The sequence below is a fragment of the Equus quagga genome, chromosome 18 (assembly GCF_021613505.1).
Source record: "Equus quagga isolate Etosha38 chromosome 18, UCLA_HA_Equagga_1.0, whole genome shotgun sequence".
Classification (NCBI taxonomy): Eukaryota; Metazoa; Chordata; class Mammalia; order Perissodactyla; family Equidae; genus Equus; species Equus quagga.
The window spans coordinates 14547041-14569383 of NC_060284.1; the positions used below are offsets into that span (position 1 = coordinate 14547041).

The window sequence follows — 22343 nt, forward strand, 5'->3', positions numbered from 1 at the left end:
AATTTGTTAATCTTTACATTTTAAAATGTCATGCCATTAAGGGCTTATAAACCTCAAGCGATTCCAATAACAAGCATTCCTAGCCCTTCTTTTCTTTCCATACCAATCCAAATGAGAGCAAAATCTCTGCCTCATCATTATTAATGAAATAAACCTCGTAGTAGGAGTACTCAGAACTACTTATAAAGAACAAATCATATATATCTCATTATAAAATACCACGGATAATGAGTGCCTATTTTATTTCTTCAGGATTCCAGTGATTACAACACTGATTAATATGAAAGATTAAACCTCTTTTTATTTCTTTTGCTCCCTAAAACTGTTTTTATTCCACTCAACAACTACAACAAAGCCCAAGTTTTAGAGTTCTCAAAACCTGTGCTACTGGGCCATATTTAAAGCAAATCTGTTTTATAACAAGGACTCTTCTGGCACCTCAAACTCATGCAACTCAAAGTGTGGCCTGAAAACCAGCATCATGGGCATCTCCTGGAAGTTTGTTAGAAATGCAGAATATCAGACCCTGCACCAGACCTACCTATTAATCAGAGTCTCAGGTGACTTACATGCCTATTAGGGTTTGACAAACACTGCCTTAGACCACTGAATCCAGACAGGATTCTATTAAAATAATATAGTCATCAAGTTTCAAACTAAATTAGACCTGTTTCTAATATAGCCTTTAATTCCTCATTTGATCGTAATAATAAAAAATTTATAAATAAAGCCATGATCCTCTTGGCTAAGGAAGCATCAAATATAGGACTATAAAAATCTCTTGCCTGAAACTTAACACATTGTAAGCACTTAAGGTAATAAATTGGTTAAAATTATGAAGATTAGAGTTAAATGAAATTCTAACACTCTTCCCTCTGATGATTTTGTCTCCTGTTCTAACCTTTTTCTTCATATCTTTTCCATTTTGGATCGGCATATATAAAGGCACATATCTTCTGTAGTTATCCAATAAACTACGAAATTCAATTACCAAAAAGGGACTAAAAATGTCCTGATTATCTCAACCAAGTCTCAACACTGTTTTGCCATGCTTAGCAAAGTATTAGAGAGTAAGGCAGTTGTTTTCCTCATTTTATAACACAGAGTTACTGAAGAGATTCAGCGAGGACGCTTGGAGGACAAAATTATATTCCTGTCAAAAATTAAGTTGCTAAGGAAACATAAAGGAACTTATTTACAAACTAAGTATCTTCAGAAAATAACCCTGCTAGTTAACTAAATAGGAAGCACATGGTGAAAACCTTAGCCAGCACCCAACTGGAACTGGATATTCAATCACTCTAGTTTTAGAATTAAGAGAAACTGTTAGTTAACATATTCACACAGCAAAACCCAATGTAGCAACTAGAATGACGTTTTTCCTATGTTATCCACCAACTAACGAATATGGCACTTTCTAGAATAGAGAGAAAAGAATATGATCAATCACTAGAATTAAACAGACACCTATCCTCTCTTCTCCACCCTCATAAGTTTTCATCCTATTGGAGGGCATATCTGAGAAGGACAGTCAACCAAATTACAGCCTGTCCATTCATACTAAGCCCCAAATGCGACCTATAATTCCACGTACCTCACCCATTTATTTGCTGTTGAACTTCCCTCCCCCAAATCTGAATCTACTTTTACTTCAAATCTAACCATAGGATTCTGAAACAGTATCAGCTATGTTTGAGATCATAATTTTCCAGCGCCTGTGTTCACATCTGCAGAACTACATCAATGAGAACTGAAAGGAATAATAAACATTAAACCAAAATGGTCTACCTAATGATACACTACTCCAGCTATCACCTTTACTTAAGAGAACGAAATCTCAAAAAGATATTTCAAAGACACTTCCTGTAACCTTTTGCTCCTACTATCATTACCAAAGTAGTTTGGGAATTGAGGGACTAGCAATCCTCCATTAACATCAATGTCCTGATATTCATTACCATAATATTTAGTTTTACTAAGTGAACAATTTTTAGGAAACTGGTCATGGTACTATGTAGACAACCCAAAGTGAAAGGCAAAAAAGAGCAAGAGCAACTGGGACCTGCTGCCAATGTGATTCTTCTTGTATTTGTCTAGAACATAAACATAAACTGCTTAATAGTTGTTCTGACTACCCTCTCACACAATTCTTTTAAGATAAATTTCTTCAGCAATTACTACTTTATCTACAAGGTTAAAAGTAGGAGAGAGAAAGGCGGGGACCCTCCTATGCAATTCAACTTAAGGTTCTTAATACTCTCCCCTTTGGACGCCTGGGAACTCTAATATGTACTATCTTGTATAAAGGGATCTCCTCTTTCTTTCCCATTAAGAAAGATAGGTATATGACAGACAGATAATACAGAGACAGACAGACAAATAAAGATAGAGCTGAATGAACACACACAAAAAAACTGAGGAGAAAGATAAGTCAAGGAATTTCATAATGCTCCTTGAATCAAAAACACCTAGTGCCTCAAAGATAGGTATAATACGCTCTAGAGATTTAATTTATACCCTTCTTGGGGAAAAAAACAGTGGGAAATATTTCATCCCTAATCCATTCCCTATAGCTCCGAACTCCTATGAACAGCCAGTTAGACTGAACGATTTTCCATGCAGAGAAAGAAGTACTGAAAAGCAACAAGTGCCCCCTTCCCAAAAAAAAAACAAAAAACAAATCAAACTATAGTTGTCTTCACTACCACAAAACTAAATAACTTACCTGTACAACCAAAGATCTATCATTGTGGAAATATTATCTCTTTTCCTTATATCCTGAAGGAGTTGGAGCTATGATCTAGAATAGAGCTTAAGCATCAGGGTTTCAGACTCTCAGCTTCAGCCATGGAGAATACTAGAACCTCTTAAATTCCTTTCTTTAAAATAAAATAATAAAAAAAAAGAATTAAAGAAGCAAATTAACTTATGCTAATAGATTTATCCCTTCTATAATAAGAGGAAAAAGCAAGTAATAGAGTATCTGTTCATAGTACCAACTTTGGTACTTCTTGGTAACTCTGTTGCCTCAGAGACACTAAGAAACTACAAGGACTTTTAGAAACCAACAAAAACAAACCAAAAAAGAGCATGAAATATACTAAATCCTTACAACAACTCAATATTAGTTTGAGTCAAAATGTGACTCAGTTCTTTTCCAGAATCGAGGCAATATTTTTTTGAGAAGACCCAAAGACTGTCCTTGATAAGATTGCTCATACAGAATTTATAATCTCTTACTCTTATTCTAGAGGCCTCTCCAAATTCTTGCCTTCAAGTATGCAAAACTGGGGACTGAACCACAAAAATAATTTAGGTTATGCACACCAAAGAATCAACCAAATCTTTTATATTTCATGATAACCTTAATGGTTATTACAGTGCTACAGAACTCCACTATAAAGGAAAATCTCTATTATTTTTGGCATATAGATTTCAACAAAAACAATAAAGATTTTCTGGTTTTAGTACCCAGTTGGCCAGATATTTTAATTTACCTAATTACATTCCATTTCTTGGACAGTCTGGTTAATTACACTTTTACTTTATAATAATGTATTTTGATATCATTTTCAGAGAATCCGGCTAAATGGGTTATTATGAGTACCGATTTGGAAATGAGGAGGAACACCAGGAAAAAGACTAGTGGTATTTATGATGTAAATTGTCACTTTATTATAAACATAAAACTAGATACTCTAAAAGTGACACTGTTTTCGGTGAATGATCACAATTTAAAAACTGATGCAATTATCAAACCTTACAAACTAGAGTTACTATCTGGTAAAAATGAAGAGATTACAGTTTTAGTCAGCTGGAAGGGGAACAGGGCTAATATCTAATATCTATAGATGCAACTTCTCCCAAATATGCCTTGTAAATTCCTGAAAAGCAAAAGGTAGTAAAATTCTCCAAATAAAATCATTTAATACTACATTTTAAAATGTTCTAAATTAACGTGAGGAGGATGCGCAGTGAAAACATGATCCTACAAAAAGTAACCCTTGATTTGAAAATTCACTCCTCTTATAACAAAGACTCCAACTCCTCTGTACCCAGTCCTGAAAGTCTTTCACAATCATGGCAAAACAGTACATTCTATACTGTGTGGTGCTGGTGGCAATCATCAGAGGCAACGAGGATCCAGAATGCGAGAAGTGTCTGAGTATAGGTGAACACGCCCATCTAGCACTCCATCAAAGTCCAGCCAGCCACGTTACTACCCTGTTTGGATTAGGTTCACTACAGGAACATCATCCTTTATGATATTTACCAGGCAAGGATATCTGCACGTGTTATTTTCACAGAAGAACTGATACTTACAGCTGAGTTCTACCAATATTAAGATAGACAGGATCATGCAGATGTGTTTCTTAAAAGCCTGATACACTGAAAAAGAAACTTCAGTCAATAACTTCTACTAACTAAAGCCCACTAGGGCTTAATTAAGATTACATTTTTTTCTTACCTTTTTTAAAGTGTCTCGCCTAGTATTTGATTCCCAAGCGTCTGCATTTATCTGTCATCACTGTTAATGTCCATGTTAGATTGAGACTTCAGGTATTAATTATTTATGTGGTTGTACTAGAACAACTTGATATCTGTGAAGGGAAACCACAATATAGTCACTATGGATGTGTTACTGTTTATAGATTTGTGGATAAAAGTGATAATATTTCTAAATACTTACACAGCACACTGCATTTTCTAATAAATTTCTCAAATAATTCCTTATATTTAGCTATAAAATATGTGTTATCTTCAACAGACTAAGATGATTTGCTAACACTCTTACAAATAATTCTGAGTACCCACATAAAATATTTCAAAATTTAATTCTAAATTAAAATTCTTACAAATTTGGGAGCTCCTTAGATTCCTTTTCTGACTAACAATGTAGACATACCACATTTTCCAGAAGTCTACAATTGCTCACACATTAATAGAAAAGTACTTTTTTTGTGTTTTACAATATTAGGGAATAAATCTATAATGCTTAATAATGCAGTAAAAAAGATCATGATTTTCCTTTAAATGTGACTTTAAAACAATCTCTTTTTAAAGTACTATCTTTGCCTTGTTTAGATTATCTCTTTGAGAGTAATTTGCCAATGTTATTTTGGAAGTAAACAGAAAATACACGTGACAAAATAAATGAAGAAATTAGTCAATTTACAGCTGTACAAACATTCCTTAAAAGTAATCTTAAAAACATAGACTTGGTTGTAGATTACAAGTCTGAGAAACACAATGACTTGTTTACAATGACGACAAAAAGCAAACTTTAAGTCATTTCAATCAGTTTATTAGTGGAAAAAAATGAGTTACAAAAAAAATACTCCTTCAGGGACCAGCCCAGTCACATAGTGGTTAAGTTTGTGCACCCCACCGCAGTGGCCCAAGGTTCACTGGTTCAGATCCCAGGAGAGGACCTACACACTGCTTATCAAGCTATGCTATGGCAGGCGTCCCACATATAAATGAGAGGAAGATGGGCATGGATGTTAGCTCCAGGCCAATCTTCCTCAGCAAAATAGAGGAGGACTGGAAGCAGATGTTAGCTCAGGGCTAATCTTCCTCAAAATAAAAATACTCATTCATATATATCAAAGAAAGAAACCCATGAATGGCATTCTAAAATGATTCACCACGCTGTGCCATTCCAAATTCCTACATAATCAAAAGAAAGAGTAAAAAATCTACACAGAAAACACAGATAACCTCACACCTGTTTTGTGGATAAAATTTGCTACTGGTGTTGTCAACCCGCCAGATCTTCTCAGTGAAAAGTTTCATTAAGAGAACAGAAACTAATATAATGTTATATGTCAATTACATCTAAATAAAAATAAATTGGAGGAGGGGCCAGCTGGGTGGTGTAGGGGTTAAGTTCATGCACCCCACTTCGGCAGCCCGAAGTTTGCTGGTTCAGATCCTGGGCGCAGACCTACACACCGCTCATCAAGCCATGCTGTGGTGGCATCCCACACAGAAGAACTAGAAGGACTTACAACTAGGATATACAACTACATACTGGTGCTTTAGGGAGAAAAAAAAAGATTGGCAACAGATGTTAGGTCAGGGCCCATCTTCCTCACCAAAAACAAGCATACCTTTAAAAAAAAAACATGGAGGAAAGAAAACAATAAATAATGTTAATAAACACTGATACCTATCCTCAAACACTTAAAACAATTCTCTATTCATTTGTTTACAAAGGTTAAAAAAGACTTGTAAGTAATGCCATAAAAATTAACACAGATCTAACTATTCCTAAATTTAAAGTTGCTATAGAGTCTCTTGTAAGAAGCAAGGAAGTTAAACTTGCCAAAACTTGTATTTCCTACATTGCGTTCCTCATGTCATTCACTATACATTTCAAATTTAAGCATTCTGCACAAACGCTATAATCTTTCTGGAGCAGACGAACTACTTTGAATTGTGACAAGCTACAATAATTTTTTTATTTGATTTAACTATAGTAACTTACTTCCTGAAGTTTATAAAAAACTTAGCTATTTTGTCTTTAAAAAGCATGCAAAATGGAAAACAAACCATTTAAATCCTCTTCCCAAGGCCTTCTTATTTATTCCTTACCACAAAGCTTTGCTTGTTTTCACATACTAATAAAATTCATTGACTATTCAAGAATTCCAAAAGCAAATCCAAAAACCAATCTTGACTGAAAAGAATTACTTTTCATACTATTTGCAGTCCAACACTGGTACTACTGTGTTAAATAGATTACAGGATCTCAGATGCATGGCACATATGAAATTACTTCAAAAGACTACAGAAAATCTCACTAGAAAATATCAGTCCTAGTGATACAGCAAAGTCATAAACCACACAACTTACTCTAAAAGCAAAACTGTGATGTCTAAGCCAAATGCAATCTAAATTACAAGACACAAAATTCTTTTTTAGTTTTACAAGACTGAAGAAAAAAAACTCAAAATAAATGTTATACTACAGACTAATATTTAGACCCAATCCTTCAGTTATTATAAGTGAAAATGTTAAATATGTGCACTATACTCTGTCTTTAAATGATTTTAAAAGAAACAGAGAGGGACATTCAAAGTCAGTTGTAAAAAGCATTAAGATAACGGTCAAAGATATAAACACCTTTGCTGGGAATGAAGCTTATCACAGTTACTTGCTATAGAGAGCTGAACTGAATTTTAACTTGGTACAGATTTCAGACATAAGCCTATTCCATAGTCAACAGAAAGGCAATAGAAAGAGCATCAGATTTGGTGGAAGGGGACTTAAGTATGATTCCCTGCCAGCAATAACTGTTTGACCATAAGCAAACCACTTTGTGCTTCTGCGCTTCGTTTCTTCATCTATAAAACAGGAGACATAATGCCTGCATACTGCCTCTCATAGTTATTGCGAAGCTCAGAAGAGATTATGTCTGTGAAGTAGTTTAGCTTAGTTGTTTTCAAACTTTAGTGTGCCTAAGAAACGCCTCGAACCAACCACCCCAGAAATTCAAATTCAGCAGTTGTGGACATGCATATATAACTCTATTTTTCACTAAGCACTTCAGGTCATGCCAACGTAGGGGCTCCCCGAAGATGAGGATCATACTTTGAAAAGAACTACATCAGTTTCTTCTGAACTTCAGTGTTCATAAGCACTACCCTATGTACTTGTTTAAAATGCAAATTTCTAAACCTTATCCTTTGAAATTCAGATTCAATAAACTTGGGGCAGGGAACAGAAACTTCCCTTTATCAAATACTACAGGTGATTCAGATGTAAGTGGCTCAGGATCCATCCTTTTAGAAATCCTGCACTAGATTCTTACCCCTACATATTTCTCAAATCATTCCCCACCTCTCTAGCATCACCATCCACGATCAACCTTACGCCTTCATCATCTCTCACTTGAACTAACCCACCTGCCTTGTAATTGGTCCCTCTACTTTAAATCTCTTCCTTTACGAATGTATGATTTACACAATAATCTAAAATGCACAATTATGTCACTCTGCTATCTACAGCCCTACCAAGGGATTTCCACTCCCGGCCAAAACAGAGTAAAAGGAATGAGATTTATGCTCCCACCTGACACAAATAAAAATCTGGACAAAGTTTATGAAAATGTTTTTCAGACACTGGAAACCAGACAATGTAGGACAGTGATCAGTGAAAGAGAAGAAACATTTATGAGGCAGTCTTTAATTGCCCCAGCTTACTGCTTGAAGAGTTTCCAGGCTGCAGAGCAAGGAGGGTAATCCTAGGCAAAGTTCAGCAGTCTCCCTGAGTTAAGAAGATGAAGTGAGGAGTGTGGGGAGATCAAAGTAGCTAGGGTCCCCAGAACATTGTACCAGAGAGGAGGGAAGTGCAGAGAGCAAGTAAGACCTCAGAAGACCTGCAGAGATCCCCCTCAAGTCTTCAGCTGAGTACGGATCAGTGTATGCAGTGTATCCAAGGCCTGGAAAAACCACCCATAAGGAATACAGGGAAAGATACCCAGAGCCAGGGGAATGCCAGAAAATGTCTAACAACCAGGGGCAGTTAGTGGTTTGTAGTTCCTGGTTTTTACAGGGTTACCAATGTCTATGCTGTCAATATTCCTACTCATGGCCAATTTCAAGCTACCAAGTGATATTGCTGAGTGCAAAGTTGGGAAGAAATACATAGTAGCACATTAAATATTATACAGTACAGTCACATGTCACGTAACAACGAGGATATGCCCTGAGAAGTGCGTCGTTATACAATTTCTTCATTGTACCAACATCATAGAGTGTACTCAGATAAATCTAGATAGTGTAGCCTATTATACACTTAGGCTATATGGTACTAATCTTATGAGACCCACCACTGTATATGCAGTCCATTGTTGACTATGTGATACATGACTGTATTTCTACCATAGAAATACAACAAATGTACATTACCACCAGAGCACAAAAATAGTATTATGTAATAATATAATTAGGAGGTAATAAGTTTTGAGTGTGCATCACCTTTGTACTATAATTGATTTAATTATAAGCTTATATAATTTAATTCTATTAATTCTATTAAGAATTAAATTGGTCTTTTGTTAATTAAATTGGGGCCAGCCCAGTGGCACAGCAGTTAAGTTTGCACATTCCGCTTTGGTGGCCCAGGGTTTGCCGGTTCAGATCCCGGGGGCAGACATGGCACTGCTTGGCAAGCCATGCTGTGGCAGGCGTCCCACATATAAAGTAGAGGAAGATGGGCATGGATGTTAGCTGAGGGCTAGTCTTCCTCAGCAAAAAGAGGAGGATTGGCAGCAGATGTTAGCTCAGGGCTAATCTTCCTCAAAAAAAAAATTAAAAATTAAAAAATTAAAGAAAAAAAGAATTAACCTGGCTCACAAACTTCCTGACATTTTAACAATCAGCTCTCACAAGCTCTAGCATAACCACTACTCATGGTTCACACAGGGCCAGGAACAGTTCCTACCAGCCAGAGCAGAAAACCTCCTAATTCACAGGACATCAAATACAGTGCTCAGAAGGGCACTGCCTCAATAGTGGGACAAAATGAGCTCTAAAGACTGCTCTGTTTGGCACCTAGCACCTAAGACTAAAAGCAAGCCTCAAAAGAATAAAGCCATTTGCAAGGAACATAACTGTGACCCAGAACAAAGTTCAAGAAACATATGGGGGGGCTGGCCTGGTGGCACAACAGTTAAGTGCACACGTTTCGCTTTGGCAGCCAGGGTTCACTGGTTTGGATCCCGGGTGCAGACATGGCACTGCTTGGCACGCCATGCTGTGGTAGGCGTCCCACATATAAAGTAGAAGAAGATGGGCATGGATGTTAGCTCAGGGCCAATATGCCTCTGCAAAAAGAGGAGGATTGGCTGCATATGTTAGCTCAGGGCTAATCTTCCTCAAAAAAAATAAAATAAAAAAAGAATATCTTAAAAGCAGACAGAAAAAATGACATATTTGTACATAGAAAGAAAAATAAGATTGACGGCAGACTATTCAGTGAAAACAACACAAGTCACGAGACAGTGAAGTTTATCTTTAAGGTACTGAAAGAAATACCAGAGCAAACATCTTTCAAAAACTAAGGTGAAATAAAGATGATTTCAAATTGTAAATGTTAAAAGAATCCATAACCAACAGACATACACTATTTTAAGAAATGTTAAAGGAAGTTCTTCAGGCAAAAGGAAGAAGATACTAGATGGAAGTCTGGATCTACACAAAGGAAGGAAAAGCACCAGAAATGGTAAATTAGGATAAATATAAAAGACTTTTCCTCTTAGTTTTTTTATTTTTTTCTTCTCTCCAAAGCTCCTCAGTACATATTTGCATATTCTAGTTGTGCATGCCTCTGGTTGTGCCATGTGGGACGCCGCCTCGGCATGCCTGATGAGTGGTGCCATGTCCGCACTCGGGATCCAAACCGGCGAAACCCCAGGCTGCTGAAGCAGAGTGCGTGAACTTAACCAGTCGGCCAAGGGGCCGGCCCCACCTCTTAGTTTTTAAATCTCCTTAAAAGATAACTGACTATTTAAAGCAAAAAAGACACCAATATGCTGCAAGATTTATAACATATATGAAAGTAAAATGTAATAGCACAACAGCCAGGAGCGGGGAAAAACAGTGCTGTAAGATTCTTATACTGCATGTGAAATGGTATAATATCACTTCAAGATATACTGTGACAAATTAAAGATGCATACTATGAACCCTAAAGCAACCACTAAAAAAATAAACAAAAGAAACGTGCTAGCTAATAAGGCAATGAAGGCAATAAAATAAAATCGTAAGAATAAACATAATCCAAAAGAAGGCAGAAAAAGAGAGAAAAGGGAACAAAGAACATATAGGAGAAATTTTTTTTAAATAGTAAGGTAGTAAACTTAACTATATCAATAACCACCTAATACAGCCATTTCAAATATAAATGGTCTAAATTATTTATTTGGAAAAATTTACTTGGAAAAAGCAACAATCAATAAATTTTAAAGGATTGAAATCATATACATTGTGACCACAATGGAATTAAATCAATAATAAAAATATATCTCAAAAACCCCCAAATATCTTGAAATAACATACTTCTAAATAACCCATGAGTCAAAGAAAAAATCAAAAGAGAAATTAGAAAATAGAACTAAATGAAAATAAAAACACAACACATTAAAATCTGTGGGATGCAACAAAAGCAGTACTTACAGGGAAATTTATCGCAGTATACATAGTCATGCACTGCTTAATGACAGGGATATGTTCTAAGAAATGTGTCATTAGGCGATTTCATCATCATGTCAACATCATAGAGTGAACTTACACAAACCTAGATGGTACAGCCTACTACACACCTAAGCTGTATGGTCCTAATCTTATTGGATCACTGTCATTCATAGAGTCCATCGTTGATCAAAACACTGTTATGCAGCGCGTGATTGCATTACAAAGAAGAAAGGTCTCAACTCAATTATGTCAGCTTTCACCCTAGGAAACTAGAAAATAAAGTAATAAAACCCATATAAAAAGAAGAAAGGAAACAATAAAGAATAGAAATCAATGAAACACAAAGCAGAAAAAAATAGAAAAAAAATAAACCAAAAGTTGATTCTTTAAAAAGAATCAATAAAATTGATAAATCTCTAGCCAGACTGATCAGGGAAAAAAATAAAGTTTACTAATATTAGGAAAGAAAGAAGTGATATTACTATAGATTCTATACTTTAAAGATAATTATTCCAACAAGGGTACCAAGACAAATCAATGAGGAAAGAAAAATAACCTTTCCAACAAATGGTGCTAAAACAACTGGATATCCACATGCAAAAGAAACTGGACTCTATATCATAACATATACAAAAATTAACTCAAAATTAACCAAAGACCTATATGAAGGAGCTAAAATCACATTCTTAGAAGGAAACATAGGTATAAATCTTTGTGATCTTGGATTACACAATGGTTTCTTACATATGAGCCTAAAAGCACAAGAAATCAAGGATGGAAAATGCATGATTCCACTTATATGAGGTACCCAGAGTAGTCAACTTCATAGAAGTAGAAAGTAGAATGGCAGTTGCCAGGGACTCGGAAAAGGGGGAAACAGAGAGTTACTAATGGGTACAGAGTTAGAGTTTTGCAAAATGAAAGAAGTTCTGGAGATAGATGTTGGTAATGATTGCACAACAAGGTGAATGTATTTAATGCCACTAAACTGTACACTTAGAAATGATTAAGGGGCCTGCCCAGTAGCATAGTGGTTAGGTTCCCACGCTATGCTTCGGTGGCCCAGGGTTCAGAGGTTCAGATCCCGGCCACGGACCTAGCACCACTCGTCAAGCCACACTGAGGCAGCATCCTACATAAAATAGAGGAAGACTGGCACAGATGTTAGCTCAGGGTCAATCTTCCTCACCAAAAAAACAAAAAAAAACAAAACAAAAAACCACAGATCAAAATGGTTAATTTGATGTTATGTATCTTCAATCACAATTCAAAATTAAAACCTTTTGGGCTTCTAAGAATTCTCACAAAATAATGAAAAGAGAACCCACAGAATGAGAGAAAACATTTGCAAATCATGTATCTATAAAGAAGCTTTACAACTTAAAAAAAAGGCAATAATTTAAGAATGGACAAAGGACTTGAACAGATATTTCTGCAAAGAAGATGTATAAATAGTCAATAAGCACATGAAAAGATGCTCAACATCATTAGCCATCAGGGAAATAAAAATCAAAACCACAATGAGAAACCACTTCATACCCACCAGGATGAATATAATAAAAAGATGGACAACAAGTGTTGGCAAGAATTTGGAGAAATTGGTAACCCTCATAACATTGCTGGTGGGAATATAATTGTGCAGCTGCTTTGGAAAAGTCTGGCAGTTCCTCAATTAGTTAAACAGAGAATTATCATATGACCCCGAAATTCCACTCCTAGATACATACTCAAGAAAAAGGAAACACATGTTCACACAAAAACTTGTTCACAAATGTTCATAGCAATATGATTCATAGTAGGCAAAAAGTGGAAACAACCTAAATGTCCATAAACTGCTGAATAGATAAACAAATTGTGGTATACAATGGAACATTATTCAGCCATAAAAAGGAGTGAGGTGCTGATACATGTTACAACAGGGATGAACCTTAAAAACATTATGCTAAATGAAAGAAGTCAGTCACAAAAGGTCACATATTGTATGATTCTATCTTTATGAAATGTCCACAACAGGTAAATTCATAGAAACAAAAAGGAGATTAATGCTTGCAAAGAATAGAGGAGGGGGGAAGATCGTAGAAAGTGATTGCTAATGGGTATGGAGTTTCTTGTTAGAAGTATTCTCCAATCAGATACTGGTAATGGTTGTACAACTTTGTGAATATACTAAAAATCACTGAACTGTACACTTTAAATGGGTGAATTTTATTATATCTCAATTTTTATATTTCACTTTTTAAAAGAGATTATAAATCACTTCATGCCAGTAAATCCAACAATTTAGGACAAATTCCTTGAAAGATCACAAACTACCAAAGCTCACCCAAGGAGAAATGAATACATTAAATGTCTCTAAATAAATCGAAGCTATAGGTAAAACTTACTAGCAAATAAAACTTCAGGCCCAGGGGACTTCACTGGTGAATTCTGACTACACTGTGTATTATACATTTAAGGAAGAAATACCAATCTACCCAATCTCTTCCAGAAAACTGAAGAGGAATACTTCTCAACTCATTCTATCATTACTCTGATACCAAAACCAGACACAGATGTTACAAGAGAACAAAACTACAAACCCCTATTCCTCATGAACATAGATGCAAAATTCTAAACATATTTTCAACAAATCAATTCTAATAATTTATAAAAGGATAATACATCATGACCAAATGATGTTTATCCTCAAAATGTTAGACTGGTTTACATGTACATAGCTTGATCCAACGCAATTCACTCTATATTAACAGACGAAAAAAGAAAACCATAAGATAATCCATACAAACATAGAAAAAGTACTTGACAACAATCCACATTCCCGTTTATAGTGACAGAAAGGAGATCAGTGGTTGCCAGGGTACTGGGGAGAAGAAAACAGTAGCTGCCAGACCATGAGGGATTTGTAAGTTATGACAGGAATTTGATCTTTGTTTTTATTTATTTTTTAAATTTTACTTTATTGGGGCCAGCCCCGTGGCCAAGCGGTTAAGTTCATGTGCTCTGCTGTGGCAGCCCAAGGTTTCACCAGTTCAAATCCTGGACATGGACATGACACCACTCATCAAGCCATGCTGAGGCGGCGTCCCACATGCCACAACCAGAAGGACCCACAACTAAAAATACACAACTATGTACCAGGGGGCTTTGGAGAGAAAAAGGAAAAAAATAAAATCTTTAAAAATAAATTTTAAAAAATTTTTTATTTTATTTTTAATTTATTGTGGATTATTTACTCTATTGACGAATTTTAAAGAGGGGAATGACACAATCTGATATACATTTTTAAAAGATCATTCTGGCCGCTGTGTGAATGTGAACTCAAGAGCATAATGGAAAGAAAACTGAGTACAATAATAAATATGATGAAAGGGAATAAAAGAATAAATAAAGATTTAAGCAAGAAAGTGACAACATCCAATATCGTCACTCATTTTCATTCATTCAACAAACATTAACTGGGACCAACTGTGGTCCTGGCAACTGTTCTGGGGACTGGGAACGTAAAGGCTGCTTTCACAGACTTTACATTTTGTAAAAACAATTCAAAAGATAAATCATGTCAGGTAAGAAGTGCTATAAAAAACAAAAAGAAGAGGCCGGCCCCAGGGCCAAGTGGTTAGGTTCGTGCGCTCCACTTCAGTGGCCCAGGGTTTCCCCGGTTCGGATACTGGGCGTGGATATGACACCGCTCATCAGGCCATGTTGAGGCGGCGTTCCACATGCCACAACTAGAAGGACCCACAACTAAAATATACAACTATGTACTGGGGGGACTTGAGGAGAAAAAGCAGAAAAAAAAAAAAAAAGAAAGACGACGACAATAAAAAATGATGGAGTGGTCAGGGAGGAATTCTCTAATGACCTAACGTTTAAATAGTGATCATGTAGGGCCCTGGCAGGCCCCCATAAGGACTTTGGATTTTATTCTGAGCAAGAAGAAAGCCACTGGAGAATTTTGATCAAGGGAGTAACATGATCTGACACTTAAGCAAAGGGATCATTCGGATGGACAGGAGGATGCAGAAGAGACTGCACACAGCAAAAGAACAGAAGCAGGAGGACGGCTCAGAAGCTACACTGCTACAGGAGAGGTAACAGCACAGCATCAGTGGAAATGGTAAGAAATCAGCCACTTCAACGTAGATTTTGAAGTCAGGCCCAACAGAATTAGCTAATACACTGGATGTGGGGCTTCAAGAAAAAGCCAAAGATTCTCAAGCTACTCTTCCTCTGCTCGGGGAGGACTCCCCAAGGCTCTGTCCTAGTCCCTCCTCTGTTAACAGCCTTCTTTTATCCTCTCACAACAACTTCACTAATGCTGAGGGCGCCTAAATCTTCCACATTTCAGCTTCCACATCTGTCTTCAGAGCTTCAGTTCCATATACCAGCCAGACTCTACAAAAACCTCAATTTCTTCTTGTTCAAAATTGAATTCATCTTCTTCCCTTCAGCCCCAGTACCAATACCTGGTTCCTCCATCAGAATTACTTACCTAAATCAATGACACTACAAAATACCCTGTTATCCAAAGCAAAACCCTGGAGTAACCTTTTTAGTTCCCTTTTCCTCTATCATGCAACCCACGCACCCATACACATACCCAATCATTCGTCTTTTTTTTTTTTTGGTACATAATGTGCACTTTAATGATGTCACAGCACAAGGGTGAGGAAGATCATTTCATTTGCCTTCTCTAACTTACGGTATATAAAGTGAGTAGTATATAAGTGAATGCTCTAATATTAGTTCAAAGAAAAATAAGGGAGTAAAATCCTCAGCAAAAGATTGTAATGTTTCTACTTCATTTTAGAAGTAGAAAATGTCAGGCTAATCCTCAGAATATGAAAAGTCTACAGAAGCATAATTTATGAATCACAGCTGAAGCTGTGAAAAGAAATTAATTCGACTGAGGTGGGAACAGAAGAGGGTTTTGGACAGAAACTCTGAAGGCACCAATGTCCATGCAACAGGTTATAAAAGAAGACACAATTCAAGAAAATGAAAAAGAACCATCAGAGAAACGGGACAAAAACCTGAAAAAAGTAACAATCAAATTCCTTGTTTACGCTATTAGCTCCCAAAAACCAGTCTTCAATGAAGTGAGTAAAATACAGAAAATACTTCATTTTCCATATAGCTAGATTCACTCAATTTAAAGAATTCCTTTGTTCTGAATTGATGTCACTCCTCTTTTTTGGTGTGAAAGGAGGTTTCTCTAAATTTTCTAATGTCATTTTTTAACAAAATTAAAAGTTGACAACCCCACACTGATCCCAAAAATGTTTTTGAAAATTATACTGGACTCGTCTGTAAGACTTTTTGTTAATTAGATACAATAACTTGGAACCACTGAGGTTGTAATAAAACTGATGACACCACAGGAAAATAAGTATTAAAAAGACAAAGAATTATCTAGCTGTCATTTCTAAATATTATTCAACAATTCTATTTCATATTAGTGGATCAAGGGAGTACTGAATAAAGTAAAAATATAAAAACAAGTGAATCTAAAGAGATAAACGGAGTTTTTAAAACTCATTTAGAAGCAATTTTTCTGTAAGCTACAGACTCATTAACCATTAAAAACTATTTCTCATTTTTTTCTATGAATTTCAGAATTATACACTGACATCTAAGTACAAATGTGATAATTCAGTTAATCCCACACCTCTCAAAACATGTTATTCATTCTTATGCTGATAATTTCAGGTAGCAAAAGAATGAACTTTTATTTAGGTAGTGTTTATTTTAAGGAGTATTATGAAAAAAGGGTAGCTAGTGCACCAAACCAATGATTTTATTAAAAGAAAAATTTTAATTGAGGCTAGCCAGAAAGTTTAGTCAAAGAAAAGTCTAAAATAAAGATTCATACAGATTATACCCAGATACAGCAAAAACTGTTAACTTATAAGAAAAGGATTAAAGTGTGGGAAACAGTGTTATTATAATGACCTACAAACACACAACAAATTATCTTCCATAAACACCTATATCTAATTCCACATAGAAGATAAACTCCAAGGTGTTAACAAAATTCATAAATGCTGTGTTATTTTCCCAATGATTTACAAATTCCACTTCACATATGAACTGTCAGTAGAAAATCTTTTGGTGCCAAATACATAAACCTTTCCATGAAAACTGTCCTTTAAAAATGGATTTTAGGGGGCCGGCCTGGTGGCACAGTGGTCAAGTTCTCACACTCTGCTTAGGCAGCCCAGAGTTCACAGGTTCAAATCCCAGGCATGGACCCATGCACCGGTCATCAAGCCATGCTGTGGCAGTGTCCCACATACAAAATAGAGGAAGATTGGCACAGACGTTTGCTCAGGGACAATCTTCCTCACCAAAAAAAATAAATAAATAAAACTAAAAAAATAAAAATGGATTTTAACTATATAGTGCCAAGTGAAATAATTCATTTGAATGCTGCCCATTTTACAGCAATGGAATGAAATGTGAAAGATCATCATGGAGGAGGTACTTTGACTAAGAACACTTTAATGATCTCCATTAGTTTTCCAAATTCAAAAAATGGACTGCATCAGAAAAAAAAGAAAGAAAAGAAAACCTCAAAATAGTTCTCCAAAATTCCTTTGAATACAATGGCTATTTCTATTTCCCTAAACTCAGCATCAAAAATACTTCACCCAGAAATATTTAAGGCTAGGTACTTTTTCATTTCTGGGTCTTTCAACCTTTTTCTGTTGGCTTTAAAGTCATTACAGTTTTGCACTTCAACCTGAAGTAAGCTCCTTAAAGGAGAGAATAAAATCAACAAGTATTTTTCCCTTTCCAGAGGAGAAATCTAAAGTCACTCTGTAATAGCTAACTCAGCTAGACTCAAGGAGTCTAATGGTTTGTAAACAAACCATTAACTGTTCTTAATTACATATCAACAAAGGATGTTTATTTCTGTAGTAGAAGTTCTGGCCTATTGAGCAAATTAAAGAAACCTAGGAAGACTAGGATAAAAGATATTTGAAAACAGTGGAAATACACAAAACTCAGTCTTTGAAAAATCCTGTAAACATGAATTAAAGGCAATTTATCAATGTGGTATAGACATACAGCACATATTTGAAAGGCATCTGAGTATACTGGGGGAAAAAATTTTAGTTTTAGGTTCCAATCCAAACTAAACCACTTACTAGTTATGTGACCTTGAGCAATTAACCTCTGACACTCGTTTCTCATCTGTGAAATGGGGAAAAAGCATTCCTACGACAGAGAATGGTCCTGAGAATTAAATGAAATAATTTATAGAAAGTACCCCCAGTACACAGTGCATAATCAACAGATATATAAAATAAGGACTGTTAACATTTATTGATTATGTCCAATATGCCAGGCTCTATACTTTATATGCATTATCTCATTTAAAATTCTCAAAAACCTATGGAGGTAGGTACTATTATTATTCTCATTCTACAGATGAGAAAACTAAGGCTTAAAACAGTTATTTTATCCAACATTACACATTACACAGCTAATTAAGAGGCAGAACACAGTCTTAACCACTCTACTGATACTGTGCTTTACAATAACAAAGAACTTCTCCAGTATACCTCCACAATAACCTCAAAAGTAGACAAGCTAGGGCATCATCTTCATTTCCTAAATACGGCAACAGACTCAAGAAACGCCTATGGGGGCCGGCCCCGTGGCTGAGTGGTTAAGTTCACGTGCTCCACTTCGGTGGCCCAGGGTTTCGCTGGTTCGGATCACCGCTCATCAGGCCATGTTGAGATGGCATCCCACATACCACAACTAGAAGGACCCACAACTAAAATATACAACTACATACTAGGGGAGCTTGGGGAGAAAAAGTAGGGAGGAAAAAAAAAAAGAAATGCCTATGATCACACAACTAATAAAGCCAGAACTTGAACCTAGGTTTTACTGCCTAAACCAGAGTTCCGTCCATGAGTCTGCGGCTCTCTGCGTTATGATAATTCTATAAACACTGTGAACGAAGAACTCCTTTCAGAAGAAAATAAGATATGTTATGTCTGAAAAACAGATGATACATGATCTATGTTAATACTCTTCTCCCAATGGCTGTCAACATTCAAGTTTTCCAGAAGTTAAAATACAGATTTACTTGAGAATATCAATAAAAACTTTATACTACTTACACGAAATCCGTAATAGCTCAGTGCTAATCAAAAGCAGAAGATATTTTGACAGGTCTATTGTTTCCTGTAGTATGTTTGTTGTTTAATGAATGATATCATTTAACAGAAAACTAGAGAAGAGAGTTTTATACTTCTTTGTAAGTCATTCAGGCTCTCCTGCAGTCATTCTCTCTGTGTTCAGAAGAGAGGACAGATATCCATCTATCTATGAAGAGGTGTGAGGCCTGAACACAAGGCAGTGCATACTGAAAGTGCCCATCATTGTATTTATTTCCTATTTATCTCCTAGAACAGAAAACTTAAGAGAAACAAGCCAATTAGTTAATACTGATACAGCATGATAAAACAGGATTTTTAAGATCAAAATTAAAACTTTTTCAGGGCTGGCCCGGTTGCGTAGCAGTTAAGTTCATGCGTTCTGCTTCACCAGGCCTGGGTTCACAGGTTCGGATCCCGGGCACAAACCCATGCACTGCTTATTAAGCCACGCTGTGGCAGGGGTCCCACATATAAAATAGAGGAAAACGAGCACAGATGTTAACTCCGAGCCAATCTTCCTCAGCAAAAGAGAAGGACTGGTGGCAGATGTTAGCTCAGGGCTAACCTTCCTCAAAAGAAAGAACTTAAAATCTTTTTCTTCTAGAACTACCTTTACTTTGACTTTTGTTATGACAATATCCTTAAAGGTTTAAAAGGAACAACTACTTTTCCTTTAATCAAAAGGAGTATGAGCAAATATGGTTTAGGACAAAGCATATGGTTTAGGACCTGATTTAGGACAAAGGTGAAACTACAGTACAATGAGGTTTTTTTCAATAAATTATACTCGGTCACCTGGATAGCCATATAGAAAAAAATGTGTTGGGACTACTACCACGTGCCATACACAAAAATAATTCAGACAGACTATGGATATAAATTGAAGGGTAAAAAATAAAGCTTTTTAGGAAAAAAAAGAGAACATCTTTACGATCTTAGAATAGGAAAAGATTTTCTTAATTCACAAAAAGTAATATTTGAAAAAATGGATCAATTGAATTATATCACAATTTTGAACTTCTGTCTAGCAAAAGACACCATTAAGAGAATGAAAAAGCAACCCACAGAGTGGGAGAAAATATTTTGCAATGCATATTTTGATCAAAAAATGGACTCATGTCCAAAATACATTCTAAAAATTCCTATAAACCAATAAGAACAGGACAACCTATTTTTTAAATGAGCAAAGACTTGACCAGCCATTTCCACACAAAAAAGAGATCCAATTAGTCAATAAACATGAAGTGATATTCTATTTCATTAGTCATCAAGAAAACAGATATCAAAACCACAATGACTAAGATTTTCAAAAAAGACAAAACCAAGTATTGACAAGAATGTGGAGTAACCAGAACTCTGATATGCTACCGGCAGGAGTGTAAACTGATAACAACCACTTTGGAAAGCTGCTTGGCAATATCTGCGGTGCAATAAATACACACTGTCTGACCCAACCATTTCAATCCCAGGTATATACCCAATAAAAATGCATACATATGAAAAAATGCAAGCATGTGTTTCATCTAGAGACATGTACAAGAATGTTCATAGCAGCACCTTTCTAACTACCTAAATGCCCATCAACATTAGATATATAACTTGTTAATTATTCATACAATGAAATAATATCCAGCAATGAAAATTAAAAAGCCAAAAGTTCACACAACAACATAAAGCTCACAAGCCTGTTTAATCAAAGAAGACAGACACAAAAAAGCCAAAAGTTCATACAATATAAAGCTCACAACCTTAGTGTTTAACCAAAGACAGACACAAAGGAATGCATACTCTATGTTCATTTACATAAAGTTAGAAAACCAGGTGAAACTTACGTGTGGTGATACAATTAATTTAAGCATGGCTGACCCCATCTATGTGTACACATGTATATGTATATACACATGTACACAGACACACACAGGGCATATGATGCAAGGAACAACAATCACAGTTCCTCCATGAGAGGTTATATGGCCAATTAAGACAGCCTAACAGACAGGATTCTCTCTAGAGTAGCAAAAATAAGGTTGAAACTGTCGGCAGCCAAGCAACTCTCAGCGGCCTAGAATAAGGCTGAAACTCTCAGTGGCCACAGAAACAGATCCCTAGAAGGACATCATTTAAACAATTTGATTTAGTTCTGCCTGAAGCCAGATAAACAACCTGAACTTTTCAATTTCTTAAGTCAAAAGAATTCCCTCAGTTGACTGATGACGCAGAAGAAATAAGATGAGAAAGCATCTACATATATACCACTCTGAGGTCCAAACTGGTTTGGTGATTCCCGGAACAAACTAGCTTGGAAATGATTTTGGACTAGCAAGACTGATTTATTTCAAGATACACTAACATCATTAGGACATGATCTCAGCTCCACACAACCATTCATCTTTAATGGACATTTGCAACTTAAATATCAGTAATTCAGTAAGGCCTATGTGAAACGTCTGATGTAAAGATCCCTCTCCTACTTTCAATTTTTATAAATGTTTTCCCTTACTTTCAGTTTTCTTCTCTAAAGCTATCTTTCATAGCTGCCATACTATATACAGCATTTTGAAACTGCTTACAAATAATTATGATTCATTTTTTCTTTGGTGAGGAAGACTGGTCCTGAGCTAACATCTGTTGCCAATCTCCCTCTTTTTGCTTGAGGAAGACTGTCACTGAGCTAACATCTATGCCAATCTTCCTCTATTTCGTATGTAGGATGCCGCCACAGCATAGCATGATGAGCGGTGTATAGGTCCGTGCCTGGGATCCAAACTGGCGAATCCCAGGCTGCTAAAGCAGAGCACGTGAACTTAACCACCTCACAACCAGGCTGGCCCCAATAATTATGATTCTTAAGTGCTTACTTTAAAATATTAAAAACAAGTCTTACATTTATAATGATTTTAAATTCAAATTCTGCCATGCTGTATTTCGAGTGCTTATAAATCTGTCAATTAGTTAAATGTAGAGA

General features: G+C 36.0%; 1 protein-coding gene across 7 annotated transcripts in view; it reads right to left on the reverse strand.

Moving 5' to 3' along the window:
• ZZZ3 (zinc finger ZZ-type containing 3) overlaps positions 1-22343 on the reverse strand; it is a 117255-nt gene that overhangs the window by 74187 nt on the left and 20725 nt on the right. For 4 of the 7 annotated variants that reach the window (XM_046645343.1, XM_046645342.1, XM_046645341.1 and 1 more), the window contains exons 2-3: positions 4469-4601; positions 2726-2879 (exon numbers count right to left, since the gene is read on the reverse strand). The exons of 1 other annotated variant lie outside the window; for it this stretch is intronic. The gene's annotated coding sequence lies outside the window, so the exon portion shown is untranslated. Of the gene's footprint in view, positions 1-2725; positions 2880-4323; positions 4390-4468; positions 4602-22343 lie in introns of all 7 variants that reach the window. 2 more of the 7 variants (XM_046645337.1, XM_046645339.1) reach the window with 2 other exon arrangements.